We start from the raw sequence: 24,200 nt of genomic DNA on the forward strand, positions 1-24,200 counted from the left end.
CATTCTGGATTTGGGGGATCACATCTTCAGGAGCATTAATCAAATACATACATTTGTATCTCAGTTGGCCAGCTGTTGAGGTGAGATATGCAGGTGTCACCAAGAGTCAACAGTAACCATAGTCATCTTGCAATTACTTTCGGTGACTCCTTTCTTTTGGGAGCTGTAGGCACTTGTAATCTGCAAGTGGTGGAAGACAGGGATTTAAAAGTGCTTTTTATACCAATAAGGCACTCTGGAGGGAAGCTTGCTCATCTTCTGCTTACTCCAGCCCAAAGTAAAACTTGCTTTGGCTGTCTGCGATACATGTGTAAATTGTTATGCAGCTGCATTGATATCAAAGATCAGTTTAAGTTTCTGTTCTCCATTACTTGCCATTTAACTGTGGAATTTATGATACCTTTCTTCTAAGCCATGATCCAAATAAGTCAGATAAGGGCTTTTTTTTTTTGAAAAAGAGATTTATTTATTTTAGAGACAGAGAAAGAGAGCAAGAGTAGGAGGGCAGAGGGAAAGGGAGAGAGAATCTGAAGCCAACTCTGAGCAGAGCCCAGAGCTTGATCTCATGACCCTGAAATCATGACCTGAGTCAAGACCAAGAGTTAGCTGCTTAACCAAATGCACCAGCCAGGTACCCCAAATATTTTTCCTTTTCTGTATGAAATATATTATGTACCAAGAATTTTATATGGATGCATTATTCTTTTTTCTTTTCTTTTTTTTTTTTTTTTGAATCAGAGTGTCTGATGGTAGACTCAGGAATTCGTATTTATTTTATTTTAAAAATTTTATTTATTCATAAGAGACAGAGACAGAGAGAGACAGGCAGAGGGAGAAGCAGGCTCCATGCAGGGAGCCCGATGCAGGACTCAGTCCCAGGTCTCCAGGATCAGGCCCTGGGCTGAAGGCGGCACTAAACCGCTGAGCCACCTGGGTTGCCCTGGGTGCATATTCTATGTTTGTTTATTTTCTGACATCCCCACTATTATTTTAGTTCCACGAGATGACAGAATTTGTGTTCACAATTATATTCCCAAGTAGCTAAGCAGCATTTGACACATAGAAAATACTCAATTACATTTGCTGAATTAACAAATGAATAAGTGAGTTCTGAGCAATGCTTGTTGAGACCCACATGTTGCAAAGTAATGACTAATTTGATTTCTTTCTTTCTTCCTTTTATCATTAAATAATTTGTAATTTTTGTAATTGGAGAGGGGTGCCTGGGTGGCTCAGTCAGTTAAGCACTGACTCTTGATTTCAGTTCCAGTCATGATCTCAGCGTCGTGAGATCGAGCCCTGCATCAGGCTCCATGCTCAGCCCAGAGTAGGGCTCTCTTTCCCTCTCCCTCTGCTCATGCTCTCACTTCCTCCCTCAAATAAATAAATAAATCTTAAAAATAATAATTTGTAATAGGAGAAAGGATACAAAGAGGGTAGGATTTTTTTAAATTAATAATCTACCCTCTCTACATTGCACTCTGCCTAAGGAATCCAATGTAATATTTTTCTATCCCTTTCACATGTTCACAATGATACAGAGATAGGTTTCCTTCCTTATTGCCTTTCTTCCTGGGTCTTCTCCTTTCCCTACTTCTCTTTCTTTCTAACATTTATTCTGAAGTATCTTTTTTTCTACTTTCTGTAACAGATTTCTCTCCAGTTCAATAGAAATAGATTTAACACTGGGTCTTTCTAAGGACAGAATATTTAAATTAATGTAACCGTTCTTCTTTGCTAGACATTCAGGTTATATCTCAATTCCTGTCACTGTAAAGGATGTTTATGTAAATATCCTTGTATACGGATATTTACAGGGAACTGGATTTCCATCTGTCACATAAATTACCAGAATGGAATTTCTGGGTCAAACCTATGCATGTTAAGGATATATATATATATATATATATATATATATATATATATACACACACATATAACAGACAAACTCATTGCCTATCATAGATGGTATAAATATTTTTATGGAGCTTATTGTTTTACTTCTAACTTTGTCTATGCCACTTTGGGGAGTCAACTCTTCATGAATCTCTTGACTTTCTGTCGCCTGAGCAGAGGCATTGACTGCCTGTGTCCTGCACTATCCTTATCAGGATGTTTGTACAGAGAAAGCAGGACAGACAGAGATAGTGCTTCACTCTGGAGAAAAAGGTACCCATGCATATTGGCCATCATAAAAAATTCAGTCTCTGAGTTCTCTAATCTCTCCTATGCCCCATAGTACTGACAAGTGTCACCTGATAATCTCTGCTTCACTAAGTGGGAATCAGGGCTCTGGAAACAAGTGCAAGAAAATGCTCTGGCTGCTGCTGGCTACAGTACTCTGGTTACTGCTGTTCCTGTGAGCAATAAAGTCCATTGTCTCTGAACCAGGAAACATATCTTCTGTCAGCATCTGTAAAATGGTGGCAGGCTAATGTATTAGGTTACAAGTTGGTCAAGTCTCAGATACTTCATGGTTTTAAATACCTATACACAGGTTAAAAAAAACTGATAGCACAATATGTATATATTTAAGCTTTCTGAGTATCAGGTCTCATTTGGATGGTCTTTTATACTCTCAGATTATGCAAATACTGTCATAAATTTTCTTCTAATTTTTTTATGTTTGAAGAGTCAAAACATTACATTTTTTCTTCCATGGGACACCAATCTTTATTAAATAAAACATCCTTTATCCACTGAATGAAAAGTTTACTCTTATTGTACACTAACTCCTCATACATACTTGAATCTATTTGGGAATATTTTAGGTTCCACCAACCCACTTATTTATATTCTGGTGAAAATAAAATAATGTTTTGATTATAACAGCTCTGTGTACATTTTAACTTTTGTTAAGGCACGACTATTTTTAATGTTTTACTGCTCTTAAACATATATCCTACTGTATGGATTATTTGAAGTAAATTTTACCTATTTTATAATAAATCCATTGAAATGCTGAGCAGAATTGCATTAATTTATGTAATATGTTTGGAATGACTACTATTTTGTGATATTCGATCTTTTTATCTAGACATTTACTATTTGATGTTAGTAAGTACTTTTATAATATTTCATGCCCTCCTTATATAATTATCTTCTTTTCTCAGTGCTTTATGCTTATTGTTTATGTTTGGATTAGAATAGATACAGACACACACACACAAATTATTCTCTCCCCAAAATAATCCATATTAAGTAGATATTGCTGGTTTGCATGAAAGCTATTAATTTGTATATAAATGTATATGTATTTTTTAAAATTCAGCACTTTTATCAATTCCCCAATTCAGCCTAAGTGTTCTTAATAAAGCCTCTTGAGATTTCAGGTATGTTACCAGTGACTTTTCATTCTTTTCAAATATTTACATAGATTTTCAAGGATTTAAAAATTATTTGTCTGATTACATTAGATATAATTGTCAAAACAGTATTGCACAATAGTGTTGATAAGTATATACCTCTCTTTGTTCATGATTTTACTGAATATGGTTTTCTTTTTAAAATACAATGACAAAGGGCACCTGGGTGCCTCAGTGGTTGAGCATCTGCCTTTGGCTCTGATCATGAACCGGGGGTCTTGGGATTGAGTCCCACATCGGGCTCCCCAGATGTAGCCTGTTTCTCCCTCTGCCTGTGTCTCTGCCTCTCTCTCTGTGTCTCTCATGAAAAAAGAAATAAAATCTTTAAAAAAATAAAAATAAAATACAATAAGTATTTATATAAATAGTATTACCACGTTTAAGTAATTTTCTTCTATACTATAAGTTCTTATGAGGAATGACTGATGAACATTAGCAGTGCCTAAATTTTATATAATATGTAAATATTTTTAGTGGCATCTTATAACTACATATTTGTAATTTTAAATTTTTTGACAATATATTTTGTAATTCAATTCACTAATGTTGAACTATACCTGCATTCCTGAAGTAAACTTCACTTACAGGTTACTATTCTGTTAATATGTGGCTGGATAGATAAGCTAACATTTTATTTAAACTTTCACGTCAATATTCATAAGTGAAATGATCTTTAGTTTTCTTGGGGGGTAGTATTTCTAACAGAGTTTTGGTATTAAAGTTCTACTGATCTCTTAAAATGAATTAAGAAGCTTCCTCTTAAAAAAAATAAATATTCCCTGGATTCTTTAAGTAACATAAGAATTACACTTAAAATATTTAGTTAGAATTCAACCATAAAATCATTGCAGTCTATTGCTTCAAAAAGTTTGGATTTCTAATCACCTATCTAATATCTCCTATGGCTCCTGTTTTTTGGTGTTTGCAGCTGATGATTCAAAGGCTCTAACATCTGCAGCATAAACTGAAGGTCTCAGAAGGTTTCCTCGAGAAAACTGGTAAAATAAGTGGCCGGGAAGAGCTAAGTCCTACCGGAAAAGTACTGGAAAATTACTTCACTAGCAGAGCAAAGAACCATCTTTCTTACTTGGACCTGAGTAACCAACCAGTGGACGCAGCAAGATAACCAATGAACCAAATGGTTGAACCCAGATATGCTCCATTGTCAAGTACTCCTTCAAGTGAGAGAGACCAGAGGAATCACATGTGGTCCCATCGCATCTTCTTTGTCCCCATATTGGCTTTGCCCCAGTGAGTCTCCATTATAAAGCAAGGTCAGGAAACAAATTTGTCATTTCCTTCACAGAAGTCAGTTTTAAAGCTCCTAAATATATTTCCCTCATGATTTCAATAAGCACCTCCTTTCTAGTCTTTATTCTTCATGCCAGGCAACTTTCCCTTTCTTCGTTCTCAGTCTCTCTGGTGGCTTTTTTATCAGGCAGTGAGAACATGTCCCTGATGCCCGTCATCTCCTACATCATTAGGTTTGTAACTTTATCTTTGCTTCTAGCTGTACTGTTGTCCCAGTTCTTTCAAAGCTACACGCCCACGCCAAGCATGGGCTTCTTTCCATTCTGCTCGTACTGTTGCTTTGAGTCACCAGAAATCACCCCCCGAAGAGCACACTATCTCAGCAGTGGGCCCTTCCTGAAATGATTTAATTGCTTCTGATGCAAGCTTTGAACCTCTCTCGATCATCAACAAAGTCAAAATTGAATCTGTTGTTTCAGAAAGTGAACCATGTGCTGCAAGATGTACCACCAAGAGATGAGATGCGGCTCTAATAATAAAGACCATACCATCAAGCTCAAAAAAACACAATTAAGTCACATCAAAGATGGCCAGAAGGACTGTTTCTACTCTGTTTTCCTTCATCTCGGCCCAACACAGAAGAAAATAGGGAAACACTTCAGGAGAAAAAGGCCTTGGCATTTTGATCTGTGTAAAAGGAAGTAGATTGCTCAGGCTGGAAAGACACAGGTTAGCGGAATTACATTCCAAAATAATGTGAATTGCTATACCTACTCCTCAGGGTAGAACCTGAGAAATTATTTTTTTAATTGAATATTAGTTCAATAGAGAGCAATAATCCAATTTTTTTTTTATCTTTCAACCCTAAAAGCAAGAAAATTATGGGTCGTTGGGGGAACACTGCCTATTTCCCAGGAAACAAAACAAAATGAAGGACTGTGCTGCAAATCTTCTTAAAAGAATAACTTACATGAGGATAACAAAGTACCTTTCTGAGGAAATTTCTCTGTTTAACTGTGTATCACCTTGACACTGACTCTTCTGACCTTTTGCATCTGAGTCATGTTTCTTGCACTCGATACATGTGCTAGAGTTACTGTATACCAAATACTCATTGTGCTTCCCAATGTGTCCCAGTCTCCTTTGTGTTGACTCTGGAGCCATGGGGCTTGGTTTGGTTAATGGGCTATGAGTTCAAGGATCACTTCTGGACGGAGTCACTCAAAGGTGGGTGGGCTTTGTCCATTCTTCTACTCCTCCCTATGCTGCTACAATCTACAATGAGGCCACAGGGTAAGAACACAGCATGACAGGATTGAGGGCTCTGTCACCTAATGGAGGAGAGCCTCTGCCAATCTATAGAAGGCCATGTGAGAGTGAAAAATAGACCTGTCTAGGGACGCCTGTGTGGCTCAGTGGTTGAGTGTCTGCCTTTGGCTCAGGTCATGATCCTAGGGTCCTGGGATTGAGTCCTGCATCAGGCACCCTACAGGACTTCTTCCTCTATTTAAGTCTCTGCCTCTCTCTGTCATGCATGAATAAATAAAATCTTTAAAAACAAACAAACAAACAAACAAACCTGTCTAGGCTAAACCACTGAGATCCAGGGCTTTATCTCTTGTAGCAGCTAGCATTAGTTACCCTAAATCATACAATGCATAATCACAGGATATTAGGGTAGAAAGGGATTTATGAGATTACCCATTCTGGTATGTTTCATACTTTTTTTTTTTTCACACTTCTGATCATACTTAACAACACGAAATATAAGATACTTTTTTTTTTTAAGATTTTATTTACTTATGATAGACATAGAGAGAGAGACAGAGATGCAGGAAGAGGGAGAGGCAGGCTCCATGCTGGGAGCCTGATGTGGGACTCGATCCCGGGGCTCCAGGATTGTGCCCAGGGCCAAAGGCAGGTGCTAAACTGCTGAGTCACCCAGGGATCCCCGAAATATAAGATACTTACTGATTAAAACAAAACTGATTTGTTAGTGGTGTTGATGGGTCTCCTGGGTTCCCAGCCTTCTCCCTACTTCCCCTCCCTTACCTTCACCTTCAGCTAGTAAGTAATCTCCAACATCTACACCTCCACAGATGCACAGATGGAGGTCACCACAGGACAGTCTGAATCTAGTCTAGCTCTTTCCATTTACAGAAGCTCTAGGAACTTCGACATCCTGCCCAGGTTCTTTCTCATATAGAGAGACAGAACCAGGGCTGTTTTTCTATGTATGTGTGTGAATTTTTTCAACCCACACCATGAAATGAAGGTACCAGATAGTGAAATTTTTAAGGAGAAGGATTACGACATTGGTTTACTGCTTTATCTCTAGGGCTTTGCCTATCTATTGATACTCAGTGAACAGTAGCTGGGTGGATGTTTATCAGAGGATGTATTGATGCTTGCACATATCCAAGACACCAATATACAATTCAAAATGTAAATGAGAAGTGTTTCACTCATATTGGAAATCAGTTTGGCATTACCTCCTATAGCTAAACAACCACATAACTCCTGGGACCCAGAAATTCCAATCTTGCGAATTTATTCCCAAGAGAAACATATGTGCATGTACAATGGAATCCCCATTCAAGAATATTTGTAGCAGTACTGTTCCCTATAGGAAGAATTTACTGTGAATAGTGATCTCCCATTGGAGAGCTGATGACTACGATTTCAACTTGTGTGAAATGAACCAATTATAGTAACAGGAAACATACAGATAAATCTTGGCAATGGACTATTATAAAGGAATTAATTCCCCAGAGATTACAAACAGCATGGTATTTTTATAAACTTAAACAACAATAAGTATGCATACATGTCTTTAAATCTGTGTGTAATACACATGGAGGCAACAGATGTGCATTTCACATACACAGAGTAAGGCAGGTTAATAATAAACACATGATTCCAGATCATTATTAGGTTGGATTACAGGGGCAAAGGCAAGGAAGACATATGGTTAGATGCTAGTCACTATTTCTGAGTTCTTAGCTTTTACTTTAGATGCTGGGTTCACAAGTACTTGCTCATTTTAGATAGTTAGACAGATAGATATAGACCCAAAATGGGTATCTGATTTAAATCTTACTACTGCGATTAATCTAAATCTGAGCCTTAGATCTGAAGGAGAAGAATACTGTTAAAGAAGGTCAACGGATTTTAAGACCAAAAATATGGAGGCAAAACTTGTTTGTCTATTCCTCTGTAAGCACACCAAATACACACTTAAGTACTCTACTAAGGGAAAATTGGCACTTATCTGTTAATATCAGTAGCTTTTAGGAAGATAAAGAACTATTCTAGGTGATCTGAAGGGTACAAGTGGCAAATGATACCCAATTGGAGAATAACAATGGATTCTCATGCCCCAAATAGGAGAATAATATCTATGCTTCATTCAATTATGGATGTTTACATACATATAAACACATACCCTTCACCTAAGGAAGATAAGTTTGAACCAGAATAGTTTAAATTGCTCAGCCTCTGAACACTTCTCTACTTCTCATTTCACATGCTCAACACCAGCATGGTGACCTTTCACTCTGACTAGTTTTCTTCTCTGATTGGGTAATCTTGAGCTTACCACCCAGGTTTTTATACCCTAGTTTCTCCATCAACTTTTGTGAGCATCAGGAAATAAATGAAAATACCAGCACAGTGTCTGATATTTAATAGTTGTCCAAGAAATGTTGACTGAATTTAATCTTGAGGTAGACAAAAAGGAAAAGAATATTGAACACATCATATTCAGTGATGCTTCAAGCAAGCTGCAAGGTGATGATGCAGAGGTGAGTCCTTTACAAATGAGTAGCTAAGCCTGTGCCTCCACCTGCCCCTAAATCTGTGCATCCAGAATCATAGAAAAAGAAATACGTATACACGTCGGCAATCCATAGATAGAGTTTAGAGGTTTTCTATTAAATAACCAATGTTTGTTTATAGAATATCTTGAGTTTCCAAGTAATGGTTGTGTTCTATTTGGCACTGTTATAATGAAGGTAATGAATTTCATCTTCATTTTTGTGCTAGAGTTCCATTAAAACATTTACTAAAATTAGGGAATTTTTAAACCATGGAAATATAATTGCATTAATTATCCCTTCTCACCCTCAAATGTTTTATAATGAAACTAAATAATGGATGCAATAATAAAGCAAAGTACAAGTTAGATTTGCATATTTTATAAACATGCTCAGGAGAGTAACTGTGCTATTTTGCTGGGAATGGTAGTTAGGTTAATCATGTGTTGATGAAAGAGAGAGTCAATTTACTTGGCGCAGGGAGGGGCACAGAGGGGTGACTTTGAAATGATGTCCTGGTGTCCTCCTTTGCTCTGATGAGATAGAAGATGAGAAAACAAAGCTTTCAAAGTCATATTCACATTTGCAAAGATGCTAATTGTGAAACTTAAAGCAGTTTCTCCATTGCCCCTCATGTGGGCCATAACTACATTTAATTCACTTAGTGCAAATCTAGACAGATTGAAAACCTCCTTTCCAAGCTTTAGTTCCTGAAATATCCTGAACTTGCTTAATGAAATAAAGACTATTTGTAAAAAGAGTGGAAGAGGCCAGTGTAGTTGACCAGTGTTGGCTCCTCCATCCACTCCAAGGAGATACACTTCTCACAAGGTTGGCATCCTGCTCTGATGCCTACATCCTATGCCCTAAGGGTAAGAAGAATGTAGTCCTGGCCACTGTTCTCATTCCCCTCTCATCCACAATTCCTTTAAAACACACATAAAACTGAGACAGCAGATCCCTGATAACTGTGAAGTAAGTAGCACAGTGCATTTTTAGATTAGTCACCCTCCAAACCACATCTCACTGGGTGAAGAGTCTATGAATAAAGAAGCACCCTAATTCTTCCAGAATTCTTTTGTTAGATATATTACATTAGTTCAATATAACTGATGTAACAAGGCCCTGGGGAAGAAAGAAAATGACATTTGAGCAGGACAGAATATGCTATGTGGAATTCTGACTGAATCTTAGAATTTAAGTAGAAACAACATATCTGCCCTGCAGTCCAATCTGTTTATTTGAGCAGAGAAACTTCCCATCACACATGTAGACCAAGGACAAGACCAAGGTCAGCCTTTTCTGCTCATTGGAAATTCTAATTGTAGATAGTTTGAGGATGAGAGAAAAAAAAATTGCACGTGACCTATGGAAAATATTGCCAATGAAGGTAAAGATTCAAAAGACAAAAGCTACTTCTCAAAATAAGTTAGACTAGGGCTCAGAAAAAAATTTCCAGGAACTGTTGACATCTTCTATAAAGTTCAAGCTACTTGGTCATTATGAAATAAAAGGAGACTGTTATAATAACTAGTTGAGGTAAGAAGTCAAAATAAATGAGAACAAGATGGATTGCTTAAAAAAAGAAAACAAAATGCTATAGCCAAGTTAAAATTCATGTTGGAGACTGTAACAAAAAGCAGTTCTATGACACACATCAGTGAAGTGTATGAAAAATTCTAGAGCCTTCTCAGAACTCAGAAGAATGAGACACAATTAAAATAATGCAAGAGGAAATGGCTGATACAGAGAATAGAAGACAGAGGAGAAAAACATGCAAACAAGAGGTTTTCTTAAAAGTAAGAACAGAAGAATCAGAATAAAAGCAATCAGAAATAAAGTATACCCAATCTTTTCTAAGCAAGCTGAAAAGTCTTATTGTGTTCTGAGTTATGACCGAGTAAAATGGCCCTCTTGATTCAAATGATAAGAATAAAGGAAATTCTGATATTTCTTTGAATTGTACAAATAACGAAAAAGTTTTGCATATATTAGTTCAAAAAAAGAAAGTGGTTTCCCATGAAGAACCCAAATAGGCTAGCTCTAGACTTTTTCAGCATATAATAAAATATGAAGAGTCAAGGAAGAAACATGTAAATAATGATCAGATAAGATTGTGGCCCAATTTTTAAAAATGCTATGGAAGCTTTTTTTTTCATGAACTAAGGTAGAAATATGTTCTCAGACATGTGAGTGATAATGTACCACTCACATTATCACTTCATGTACTTCATGAAGTACATGAAGAAGTATTCCAATCGACCCAGAAAGAGCATAATCAAGGAGTCAAAATTGCTTACCATTGTAAAACAAAAAAAAAGGACTTCTAAGCAGTAAAATCAGTTTTAAAAGGCTAGAGACTCACTTCAGTGTCTGGTAAGAATAAATATTATGTTAAAAAATTACTCTGATAATTAATAATAAACATTTTCTCCTTCAAAATCATCCTTCTGCTTCCATGAACAATACTGAAAATCACTTGAAGAGGTCTTATGAAGACTCAATATCCTTCCTTCTCACACCATGTTCTGAGTGTTCAGTATCAATTTCCTGGAATTGACCTTTACAATAAAACGATGTCACATCACAGCATTAAAGAACAGGACTTAAAAAATTTTTTTATTTGTTTTGAGAGAGAGAGAGAGCACGAGCAGAGGGACAGGCAGAGGCAGAAGGAGAGATAGAGAATCTTAAGCAGACTTGAGCTCCCTGAGCACGGAGCTGGAGGCAGAGCTCAATCTCACAACTCTGAGATCGAGACCTGAACCAAAATCAAGAGTCAGATGCTTAAGGGACTGAACCACCCAAGTGCTGCAAGAACAGGTCTTTTTAAGATAGAGATGGTAACTCAGTGGGAATTCCTTATTAAAAACTTCAACAAACCAAGATCATCTCAAGACAATAAAAAAGATGTGACAAATTTTGGTTAAGCCTGATTTACTGTGATGTATTCCTCATTGCTGAATACAGTTATGCATCTTCCTGAATACATAAGAAAAGTATACTATAAATAGGATGATACAAACCTGGATGACTATTATGTGGACAGATTGGAAAGCAATACACTAATATGAAAAGATTCCTATTGGTTACCAGTGACTATTTAGTTATGTTTTTAATGAAATTTTTATAATTTATAAAGGAAGAAAAGGAAATACTGCATGATTTAAGGTGGACCATTAATTTTTATATATTTTATAACACTAATTCAGAATTAAATTTAATGTAATAACTTGTAGGATAAATAAGATTGATGATGTGTTCTGATCTTATTTCCAAATCAGACTAGACCATTAATTCTCTATTCAGTGGAGCCTCTTGTCGTAATGGTTTACTCCTATGTGCCATGTTTTACTTCAACTCAAAACAATAAAAAGTCTGGCCAAATAGCAGATTCTCAGTGGAATTAAGATACTGAGAGTCCCATAAATTTTGCAATATTCTTTATCTTTGGGCTATTGGTACAAGATTAAAAGTATAAAAAACATTTAAATCAGTGGATTAAAATTGTACTTTTAACTGAATTCAATACTTATAACTCAATTCGCTTAAACATATTTTTGCCAATTCAGATGCTAACAGCCATGAATCCAATTAACCTACAGATCTACCTGTAACAACCTAATGCCAAGTACATGGTGTTAATAGAAAAACAAGGCATTTCATGGGATAATAGGAATTGGAAAAGAGGATTATGAAGGGATTAAGTTATCCAGTTATGGACACAGCCCTGAAATATTCACCTTTCCTTACTGCACAAAATTCAGCCAACCAACCCAGCCTAAATTTTCTCTTAATTGGCTGTCATAATTTTTAAACTGTAACTGGCAAACTTAATTCACACTGGGGTTAGAAAAATATTAGAAGCAAAAGGCTAATAAATGTGACCATGGTGGTCATTATTAGCATAATTGATCACAATGTCATCTACCATCAGCTGAACACATGGAAAATCAAAGAACAGACCAGTTTCCCCAGGTAACTCTAAAATAAAGACATTGGGGCACCTGGGTGGCTCAGTTCGTTAAGGATCTGACCTAGGCTCAGGTCATGATCCAGGAGTCCTGGGATGGAGCCCTGCTTTGGGCTCCCTGATCAGCAGGGAGTCTGCTTCTTCCTCTCTCTATGCTGCTCCCCCTGCTCATGCTCTCTCTCTGTCTCTTTCTCATTTTTAAATAAATAAATAAAGTCTTTAAAAAATAAAAATTAAAAAAATAAGGATGTCACTAGTCTATAGGTCTATCACTGTATCTCTCAGAAATGAAGACTCCTAATGTATTTAAACTTACCCTTCAAAATTCTATTTCAGAACTACGTTTAAAGAAGAAAACTAACTGCCAATCCAGCTCAAAAGAATTTCAACCTCTTCTTTTCAAGGCAAATTCTTTAACTTCTACTGGATCTAAATGCCATTGTCTGCTTTTTAAGTCTTTATAACAGGTTAGTACATCTGTCTAAAACACCTGACATTCCATCCATACAAAAAGAGAAAAGACTGTGAAGTGTCTTCCAGCAGTGAGGATGTATCTAGTTCAAGTCCGACCCCAGGGCTCTATCCTTTCTCAATCTCCATCCTCATTTCTGGCTTTAAAATGGGACTCTGTTCCCTGTCCCATCTACCTCAGATGGCCCCGTGTTTCAGGGGTCCAATTGCTGCTACCTTTTTCGGCAATGCCATAATGGGATTTTGACTGATTCCAAGAATTAAGTCTGAACAACACAAGGTTATTTTGCTCTGTTTCAAAAAAGTTTATAGATTTAACTGTTGAGGTGCCTGGGTGGCTCAGTCGGTGAAGCATCTGCTTTCTGTACAGGTCATGATCCCGGGGTCCTGGGATCAAGTCTCGCGTTAAGCTCCTTGTTTGGTGAGGAGCTTGTTTCTCCCTCTCCCCACCGCCTGCTTGTGCTTTCTCTCTCTCTCTCTCGAATAGATTTAACTGTTGCTTCCACATCTTCATTTCCTAAATCAAATAATGACCAATAGAATTTTCTTTAAAATGCCTAAAATACCTGAAAAAATTTTGATGACTTGCAAGTGAAACACAAGAGTATACAAGGTGGTTAAGATAAAGATAAAGAGAAGGGGTCTTTTAGGGAAAAGGAGAGTGTAACTAGGCCAGTGGGAATGTACTTGCTGTATCTGAATACTAGGTTAAATCAAGAGCTACTAATAACAAAATCACAAGAGGAAAATGCAAGAAATGGTTGCAGAAATTTTATTAGATGACAAAGAAAGCAAGCTAGTAGTTTACATTTTCTAGGAATCAAAATTCTAGAAAGAAACCGTCACCATCATGTGAATCCTACAAAAATGAGCACAGAGTATCACACTGGAAAATATCTTCATCTGAAGTTCTGAAAAAAGATCAGTAAATCTGTGTTCATTTCTAGGGCAATCATCTATTTTTGGAGCTTGACTTTTTCTATTATTTAACTAATTCAATAATTGATGTAATTATTTAAATAATTAAGAAAATAAAATTCAATTCTCCTTGAACTATTTTCCTTTATTGATATATTCAGGAAAATGTATTGAAATTTTTAAAAATATTTAAATATTAGGTATTATGCCATTCAACTTATAATTTATTGCTGTCACTGTCTTTCATGTTTAACAGTAAAAAATTCTAACATTTGTAAAGAGAAAACACAAGTGACAGATTTTATGTGTAAAAAGCAGACAGTCATAATATGAATTTAAATCATATAAGCCCAAAAGTCACTTTTTTCCTTGTGCATGATTCACAATATTCTGCACTTTCTGAACCCCAAATAAAATAATGAAGAAAAACAGAGAGTGAAAAATCATGAATGGATAATTTTCAAGCAAAGAGTTGAGTAAAAAAAGCTCCATTTACATACCAGAAAAGGAGCAACATAAAAGAAATTATCAAAATATAAGTTCCAGGCAATATTCTGCTATTTGGTCTATGTTTTGATTAAAAAAATATTTCTAATTATTGATATTTAGTGTAATTCCTGCCAAAAGTAGAATATAACATCAGGATTTTATTTCAAAGAATAAGGCAGGTGGTTACATGGTATACATTTTAAGCTGATTGCCTTTTAAATTTCTGTGCTTGGGATCCCTGGGTGGCGCAACGGTTTAGCACCTGCCTTTGGCCCAGGGCGCAATCCTGGAGACCCAGGATCGAATCCCACATCGGGCTCCCGGTGCATGGAGCCTGCTTCTCCCTCTCCCTGTGTCTCTACCTCTCTCTCTCTCTCTCTCTCTCTGTGTGTGTGTGTGTGTGTGACTATCATAAATAAAAAAAAATCTTAAATTTCTGTGCTTGAGAACATTTAAAAAATTGGAAATGTGGTCACTAAACTTACTTTTATTACTTTGGTAAATTATTTGTTATTTTGGTAAATTCAAGATTTTCTCTTCTACCCCGCATGTTAATAAACTTTATATAACTGTATTTTGCTTAGATGAAGTAAGCATTCAAAAGTAATTCACCTGTTCTTCATTTTATTTGAGACTTCTATTGAGAAGAGGCTCCGCGTTTGCTCATTTTTCAGTGAAACAAAGTTTGATTTTAAAGAAATTGAAAGGACATCTCAAGACTGGAATTCTGTTGCTCCAACAGAGCGTATACCTGAACTTCAAATGTCTTAATTACTTAAATAAAAATGTATTTCCTTGTTTTTTTATCCTTCCCCAAATTACACGCATGTATCAATCCCTACTAAACCTGGGGATTTCTTCTCCTTCATTGTCATCATCATCATCATGTGCATCTGGTATAGTATGCCCTCAAATGTTTATCAAATGAATGAATGAATCACTAAATACCTGTCTACTATGTTTCAAGAACTATATGCTCCATATATACTTTACACGGGTACATGTTTTATATTTAATAGCCATTGCAACCTTGCAAGTTAGGAATTCCAATCCTCATTCACACAAGGGGAAAGAGGTATGTGGAGATTAATTCAAAGTTGGTATCTTAGTGCTAAGAGGGAAAGACCTAGGTTTCATAGAGTTTTGTTCTGTTTTGGTTTGTTTTGTTTTTTCTGGTTCTGAGACAGGCTGGGATTCTGAGGGACTTGCCTTTTTAGAGAAGCAGATTTTGGCAGGAGGTTGCCCTGGGTAGGCCTAATCTCATTAAAATTTCAGTAGGTTTCAAAACAAAAGCTCCTTGAACATGTGTCAATCTGTTTATTGTTTTTATAGGCATTTGTCTTACTGGACAGGAACTGGCAGAAAACCCCTCGGCCCCCTCGGGTCACCTGTTCCTTTAGCTCACCTGGCAGGTGCTGCATGCAAGCAGGGAGCCAAAAGCCACAAGCTTGAAACAAACTCCAGAGTCCAATTTGCAACAGGCTGGCTCCTGCAAAGACCAGACCAGACCAGTCACAGCCACAGTGCATCCCACCTCTGACCTTTCACTGACTTTCCCCCTCATTATAATGGTAAAAGACTTAACATGCAAATGAAAGGAGGTATGGCGTAGGCGGTCACACTCTCCTGGGACTCCCCGCCCTCACCTGCTTAGCCAGGTGCCTTTGAAATGTTCCCTGGAGAGTGTTCAGGGAACAGCCGGGTATCCTTCTTCCTAAGGCTGTCTCCTTCACACCTGGGCATGAGTTTGCAATAAACAGTACCTGCCTTGCATCTGTTTCTACACGGATAGTCAAAGAACCCCAAGGTCATTTACAGTTCCGAATTTCACTCTTTTTCTACTAAGCCTACTAAAAATTATGAAGGTACTTAATTGTAGTTTTTCAATTCAATTAAAAATTCTGTCAAGTCGAAAGGTACAATGATCAGTTCTCCAGAGGGCAGGAAGAAGAATGCACATAAGCTCTCCCTTCAAAGACTTTGCAATCTTCTGGGAGGCCAGCTGGGTGGACAATGAATGATGATATTCTGGTAGAAGCCAGAGGGAAATAACATGTCGAGTACTGCAGTTCAGAGCATTGTAGAAGCGGGAGTGGAGCAGAACGTTGTCTCTGACAGGCGAAGGATATAGGGATGCTTCATGGATTAGAAGGAAATAGAACGAAGTCTTGAAGATTAAGTACAGTTTGACAGGGGACATTTTTAAGCAGAGGGAATAGCAGGAACTTACTAACTGCTATCAATGTTACGCATATAGCAGGTTGGACAAAGTCTTGGCCTAAATAGCCTGCATTCTACAGGTGAACTGAGTAAAATACCAGGAAAACAAACAATTGAATCAAAACTCAAAGAGCTGTAAGAAGTTTGTCTTAGAATGAGTGGTCTGGAAAATGAATAGGTTAAAGACAAAGAAATTCACCTGTGATTTGACTGGGCTGTCTTCCTTTACACAAGAGCAGTTGTTCAAGAATGTTCATTATTAATAAGAGCAACAACAATGAAACAGGCATTATCTTAGTAAGTACCAGCTACTCTGAAACGTTGTGTAGCTGTTTAAAAGAAGGAGTTAGATCACCTTTTTGGATTATGAGTCCTGGCACTCATCAGCCTGCCCTAAATGATTAAATATTTGAGTTCAAATATAGACACCCTGTGGCAGCTCATTCTCAACAAGTAGCCCTATCACCAGTTCTAATAATTGAAAACAGTGAAGGTGAAGCAGTAACACTACACACACAAGACTGGGACTCTATCATAACAGACTTGCCAGGATGTATCAAATAAACACATATTTTTGAGACCAGAACCACCTGCTTTAAAAAGTCTGGCTTCTTAAAATGCCTCAGCAGTCAAGAGATTGTGAACGTAAGTCATGCCTCTCTAAGGTAGAATAGCTCCCCTCTCCATGCTTTTGCTTTCTCTGGTTTCTGTGACCCATACATAGTCAACCACAACCTGAAAATATTAAATGAAAAATTCCAGAAACACACAATGTATAAGTTTTACACCAGGAGCCATTCTGAGTGGTGTGATAGAACCTCAGGCCAGCCTGCTCTGTTCTGCCCAAGAGGTGAATCATCGCTTTAACCAGTATATCCTTGCTGTATATGCTCCCTATTCCTTTGCCACTTAGTAAACGTCTTAGTTATCAGATTGACTGTGGTGGTATTACAGGCTTATGTTTCATTAATTCCTCATTTTACTTAATAATGGGCCCAAATGGAAGAAGAATAATGTTGGCAATTTGGATGTGCCAAAGAAAAGCCATAAAGTGCTTCTTTTAAGGGAAGCACTTAATAAGAAAAAAATACTGTATGCTACAGTAAGAATGAATCTTCTCTCCATGAAATGGCAAAGGAAAAAGAAATTTTCACAAGAAAACTTTGCTATGCCTAATTTATAAATAAAATTTATCTTAGGTATGCACATATAGGAAAAAACATAGTATATACATGATTTGGTGCTGTCCACTGTTTCTGACAGCCCCTGGGGGTCTTGTAACATCTTCCCTGTAGATAAGGGAGGACAACTATAATCAAAAAATTAAGCAAAGCACCCTGACTATTAGTGCCAGTAATCTAAATGTACCCAAATGTGGGGTGGCCAGCTAGTCAGGGAGCAAAAGTATAAAAGAATTACCCCTAGTCTGCTAAGATGAGGATTTTACCACCAGGATGGAGCTGCCAGGCCATATTTGAGATTTCCCTAAATAAATAATAGGGCAGCAATGCATCCTGGACTCAGAAATTGCTTCTAGACTGAACAAAGGAAGGTGAGAAGCTTGTTTCTGTCTGCTACATACAAAAATAACTGGGTGACATATCCTGAAAGAGTATCTCATTAAGAACTTTATCTTCAAAAGTATGTTTCTATTTTCCAACCAAAAATCATTTTTTTGTTCTTGTCTTAATAAAACCAGAAAGTATTTTTAAACTTAAGTTATTTGAGGGCCTAAAAGACAACTCCACAGAAGACTATCTCCCCAAAAAGTATTCACTGAAGCTTGAAATAAGTTTTTAAAAAGGTCAACAGTGTAATATGTTTTAAACTATAGATTCATTTTTATCACAGTGTGCTGGTAAAAAACAAACTAGGGATATAATTCTCGGCTCTGATACTTAATCCCAACAAAGTGCTGTCTCTCATAGGAAACTATCCTTAAAGTTTAAAAAAGAATATATTTATTCACTCAGGAAATATTTTTGAGCACCTTCTATCTATTAGTAGGCATATTAATAAACACTGGATGAACCTTTCCAGAAGTCACAATGACAAATGAAAAGTTACTCTGTAGGCTCTTTTTTCCTCAAACTATCAATATTCCACATCCCTTTTCTTAGCATAGGTCAGCTAGTAAGAGGAACGAGCAGCTAATGGTTGAAAAAGAGTCACTATGTTGAAAATAGTTGAAGCCAGAGGCAGAGAGGAGAGTCCAATTGAAGTAAATTTAGCTGGCCTAACTTTAACATTTTTTTTCAATAAATTACCATGTTTTACATTTGAACCAAATAACATATTGTACTGTTTCTACTCACTGCTATTGCTTATAGCCCACTCCATTCCTTGGATTCACTTTTCCTCTTGCTGGGGTCCATCCTTTTGTAGTTCTCTCAGAAACAATCTGTAAGAAATAAATTCTATTAGACTTTGTCTGAAACTTTATTTCATCTTTACTCTGGAAAGATAATTTCATGTTGTATAGAACCTCAGGTTATAAGTCCATGTACAGTAATTCTTGGCCTGTACAAAGTAATAGTGCTAAGGGAGGAAGTGAGGGCTGAGAACTAGGTCATGGGCCCCTTAGCTAAGTCATGAAATTGAAGGATAGCTTCCACCAGAGAGTCCCAAGTTCAATGTTACACAGAAGTGTCCTATAGGGTAGTGATGCCACAAGACTATAGAAAGGATTAGAGTTTTCTTTTTCAGTGACCATTTGGGTCACTGTCTCTCAGAGGACCTAAGTCTTTCTTCAATTCGGAAGATACTTTGTCATTGTTATGGTTCTAATTTTTTGAATATGTAAGACATGTTGGAGCAAACTTCTTGATTGATCTGATCTGGCTCTTTAACTTTATTCTCATTTTTTAAAAGTTTATTTATTTATTTGAGAGAGACAGAGAGCAAGCACATAAGCCCAAGATGGGGGAGGGGCAGATGGAGAGACAGAATCTGAAGCAGACTCCCCACTGAGTGTGATGCCCAATGCAGGACTCAATCTCACAACCCTGAGATCATGATCTGACCCATAATCTAGAGTTTGACACTTAACTGACTGAGCCACCCAGGTGCCTCTTTCTGTCACTTAAAAAAAAATTCTCAGTGTTTTGTTCTGGGTCTTCCAAGGTATTCATTATCTCTTGAGTTATATTCATCCGCCAATTTAAAAACAATGAGAATTTTCAATTCCAGGGTTCCTGATTGGTTCTTTTTTTGTTTTCCCTGTTCTTGAGTCACAACCTGTCTTTATATTTCACAGTTCCTTTTTCCTCTGTTATGAATATTACTTATTTCTACCTCTTTTTAGAATTTCAAAAGTACTTCTCTTAAAAATCTGTTTGGGAAGACTGCCTTAGAATGATAATTCACTCACTCACTGAATTTTACTGGCCACCTTTTATGAAGTTTTGTGTCTTTCCTCTTGGGTAAGATTTTTCTTCTCTTTTGCTCCCTTCCATAAGTGATGCAGCCTGGAGATACTCTAAATATATATTTTAAAAGATTTTGTCCAACATAGCTATGTCAGGGGTGTTGAGAGAGGAAGTCCATGCATTAATTAATGACAGAATTTTAATCATATTCAAATATACATTTCTGATGCATTATTTGCTAAACCAGGAGGTGTGCAAAAATATAGGTTTGGTTTTCGAGGTTAACATTCAGAACTTTTTTTTGCGAGATCAATGTTTCTAATTACACAGTCCAGAGATCAGCAAACTATAACTCATGGGCTTAATCTGACCTGCTACCTGCTTTTATAAGGCCCAACAACTAAAGATTATTTTCTCATTTTTAAAGAATTACACAATTGAAACCATATGTTTAGGCCTATAAAGCCTAAAATATTTATGATTTGGCCCTTTACAGAAAGTTTCCTGATTCCTGACACAATCTATCATCAGATGCCATCCAGTGATTTTTTTCCCCTGATATTTAAAAATAGATTTTATTTGCAAGAGCTTTCTGTTCACCGCAAAATTGAGTGGAAAGGAGATTTTCCATATACTACCTGCCACTTCCACACCCATAGGTTGCCCCATTCTTAACATCCCCCATAATGGAGCCGCTTTTATTACATTTGGTGAATCTGCATTGACACATCATTATTACCCAAAGACCATAGTTTACATTAGGGTTCACTCTTGATGTTGCACATTCTATGGGTTTAGATAAATGTATGACATATATTCACCACTATAGAATCGTACCACGTAGTTCACTGACATAAGCACCTCTGGCTCTGCCTATTTATCCCTCCCTTCCTGTTAGCCCCTAGCAACTGCTAACATTTTTACTATCACCATAGTTTTGCCTTTTTAAACAATGTCATATAGTTGGAATCAAACAGGCTTAGTCTGAGGAGGGAACCTGAGAAAATAAGTTACTTTGTGATTTTGATTTTTCCTCACATTGTTGAAATTTCAAACTATTTTTTCTTAGTAATGTCAGATGGAACAGAGAAATAGGAAGTTATCAGTTGAAAAATAATGAGTCAGTGAATTAAGAATATTTGAAAATCACAGATAGGAACATCCCAGGTGAAATAAATTCATCAAACCAACAATGTTCTTTTCAATAAAATAACTGAGTTCTACAGAAGTTCATTATGTTGCACATCTGAAAATAATATATCAATTATACCCCAATGAAAATGAATCAAATGCTACATTTGTCTCTGAGTATAGTTTGGGCAGCAAGTTAATTAATAAAAATTCTCCCAATTCTAAGTGATGGACCCCCAAGATTTTGTTGTTTCTTAGTCTTATTCTGGGTACAAAAAATTGCTAAATGCTTTTGGCCCAAACAGAAATGTTCCAGGGCAAAGTCATAGCTACTTCTTAACATAAAAGTGCAAAAGAGCTTCTAAAATTGTTTGCAGGGCTATTTTCCCAGCGAGGGAAAGGGTACAGGTGACATTTAGTTGGTGATGACAGAACAATCCATTGTTGTCATCCTGTCTCTTCCCAGAGACAGGGGTCCAGGAACTAATCGATACAGAAAGACATGGTGATATTTTTGACATGCAAAGAAAATGGTTCAAGTACTGAATGCAAACGGAGGTCTGACTCTCTAAAGTTTTGTGTCTTGGGTTCTAATCTGATTTATTGATTCAACTGCAGTGACTATACCTGACTCTTTTTCAAATCATGGAGACATCATGGTCTCTTCCTGCCTCCAGAGTCTTAGTCCCTAATCATGCGGAAAGGGTTTTATATTGCTGAGCATAAGGACTATGTTTCCTAATGAAAAAAGTAACTCTCCTTTGCTACTCTTTATCTGGCTACCGGTTTCTTTCTCCCTGCTGAATATAAAGTATATTTTCCACTTTAAAATCACCCTTTAGAAATTTTGTTCTTATTCACCATGGCAGAGAGGATAAAAAGTGATTAGAGTTTCCATCCGGAGCCTTGGATCCTGGTACAGCTGACAAGTCTATACTATGGTAGGAATAAAATCTTAAATGATTGCTATCATGCTGGCTTCCTATACAATACAAAGACAAGCTGTGAACCGAATCCTTTTGAAAAATGGAAATATTTCATTAAGTCTCTCCAAGTTACACTCTTGGCGATGGAAAATCATTCTGTCACCAAACCAGTACATTTCTACTCCTTTCTAAGCCCTTGGCTATGTGGAGGTGATAAGCAAACCTTTCTTCTGATCTTGGTTCCAGATGAATAATATGAGAGATGGCATCTCATTATTCACTTGGAACTGATGATACCATCTGTTTTTTGTTACCAAAACCATGAGGCTGTAACAAAAAAGTTAGGCACTGATGACTTCACTGATGTGCCCCTTTTGATTGACATTGAGGTTGCTTCTAAAATTTTTCCTCAGAGAAAGTTTTTCTTAAGGTGTTGGAACATTGAAAGATCCCAGGTTATGGCTTACAACCACATTCATTCTTTAACATAGTGTCCATGGCTGTTTTCATGCTACAATAGCAAAACTGAATAACTACAAGAGTCAAGACACACAAAGCTTAAAATATTTACTAACTACCAGGGCACCTGGGTGGCTCAGTTGGTTAAGCATCTTGCCTTCAGCTCAGGTCATGATCCCAGGGTCCTGGGATCAAAGCCGCATTTTGGGCTCCTTGTTCAGTGGGGAGTCTGCTTCTCCCTCTCCCTCCGCCTGATGCTCTGCCCTCTTGTGCTCCTCTCTCTCTCTCTCTCTCTCTCTCTCTCTTTCTAGAATAAACAAATAAAATTGTAAAAATATATATTTACCAGAAAAGTTTGCTGGCCCCTGGTTTAGAGTCCTGACACTATTTAGGACTTTCTCTTACATTTTGTGTGAACTTTCTATGGCTCAACTTTCTCATCTATAAAATGGGGAGAGAAATAGGAACTTTCTCATGAGGGTTCTTATGAGGATGAAATCAGATAATGTATTTGAAGCACTTAGCACAGGGTCTAGGGAAGCAATCAGCTTCTTGTTTGAAGTTATCAGTTTGTACTATTTCTTGTAAAGCAGTTTGTATAAAGGACAAGAGCATCAAACCCAGGCTCAATTTGTATGGCACAAGTTCTTATGCTGTCTTAAGCAACTTATTGTACCTTTATTTCTTATCTAGATAATAAGAATAAAGAAAGCTACCTCAGAGGGTAATTGTACCACGATCTACCAAGGAAGATAGGAGACCAAATGCATGCCCCCTGTAAGGTCTCCCAATGTTCAACTAAAAAAGACAATAATAGAGTAAAAAGGCCAAATTCTGCAAAATCTACGGATGCTGGTGAAGAGATGAAGCAGATAAGAAATGTTACCATATATTTACAAGCCAGGAAGCAGATCATGAAGTATGAATGATTAGAGGAAGCTGAAAGCTAAATGTGGATTGTGGGGGGTGGGGGGGAGTGTGCAGATAAAAATCAAGTCAAGCCCACTTCAAACAATTTCGTGCTACACCTGCCATCTCATGTAAAACTCCCCACAGGACCTGCCTATTGCTTAAGACACTCCCTCACCCTAGTCTAGCTGTTAAGCGCACCCTTATGGGAAACCAGCCCACAAAGGAATGCGGAACCTCTAACCGCCAAAAAATGTAAACCCCGTCTTTTGCCCGCCAAACCTGTGCACCAATTCTAACCAGAATGATAGGCTAGTTCAAACGGTCACTATAGGGTAAATTATAATTCAATTGGCCACCTGCGTATGGACCGACATGACCATGCAACTTTCTCTGTGTGTTACAATCTCATTGGCCACTGGCCCCTATAAAACTGCTGTGCTTCTTAGTCTCGGGATCCAAGTCCCTGCTCCGCTGTGTCAGGTATACTTGGAACCAAGCTCGAGCTTGTGAATAAACCCTCCTGTGATTACATCGGTGTTGGCTCCTTGGTGGTTTCTCGGATTTGCATTCTTGGGCATTACACTCACCTCCTCCCATGGACACACCAATGCTACAACTAAATGCAGAGCAAACATGACAATGATCTAAAGACTAGCATGACAGCTCTTCCACAGCTTAAGTGTAGCAGGGGTAGGGACCCACACCTCTAGCCTGGTGACCCACAAATAGAAGGGGTATCACAGGCATGGAGGTCCTCCTGAGGAACAAGCAAGCACCCCCCACCAACTACCACTTATTAAGCTAGTATAAAGTTAAAAGACAAGAGTAGTACAATCAGTTATATATCTATAAGTAGTTAAGGAATACACAAAATAAAAAGATGTAAAATTTTATGTCAAAAA

The 24,200-nt window shown here is 37.3% G+C and overlaps 1 protein-coding gene across 2 annotated transcripts in view; it reads right to left on the minus strand.

Moving 5' to 3' along the window:
• The window catches only part of KCNN2 (potassium calcium-activated channel subfamily N member 2), a 442,631-nt gene that overhangs the window by 252,868 nt on the left and 165,563 nt on the right, over nucleotides 1-24,200 (minus strand). For both annotated transcript variants that reach the window (XM_072728789.1, XM_072728791.1), the window contains one exon: nucleotides 18,818-18,903. The gene's annotated coding sequence lies outside the window, so the exon portion shown is untranslated. The remainder of the gene's footprint in view (nucleotides 1-18,817; nucleotides 18,904-24,200) is intronic.

Source organism: Vulpes vulpes, chromosome 12, assembly GCF_048418805.1.
Source record: "Vulpes vulpes isolate BD-2025 chromosome 12, VulVul3, whole genome shotgun sequence".
Taxonomy (NCBI): domain Eukaryota; kingdom Metazoa; phylum Chordata; class Mammalia; order Carnivora; family Canidae; genus Vulpes; species Vulpes vulpes.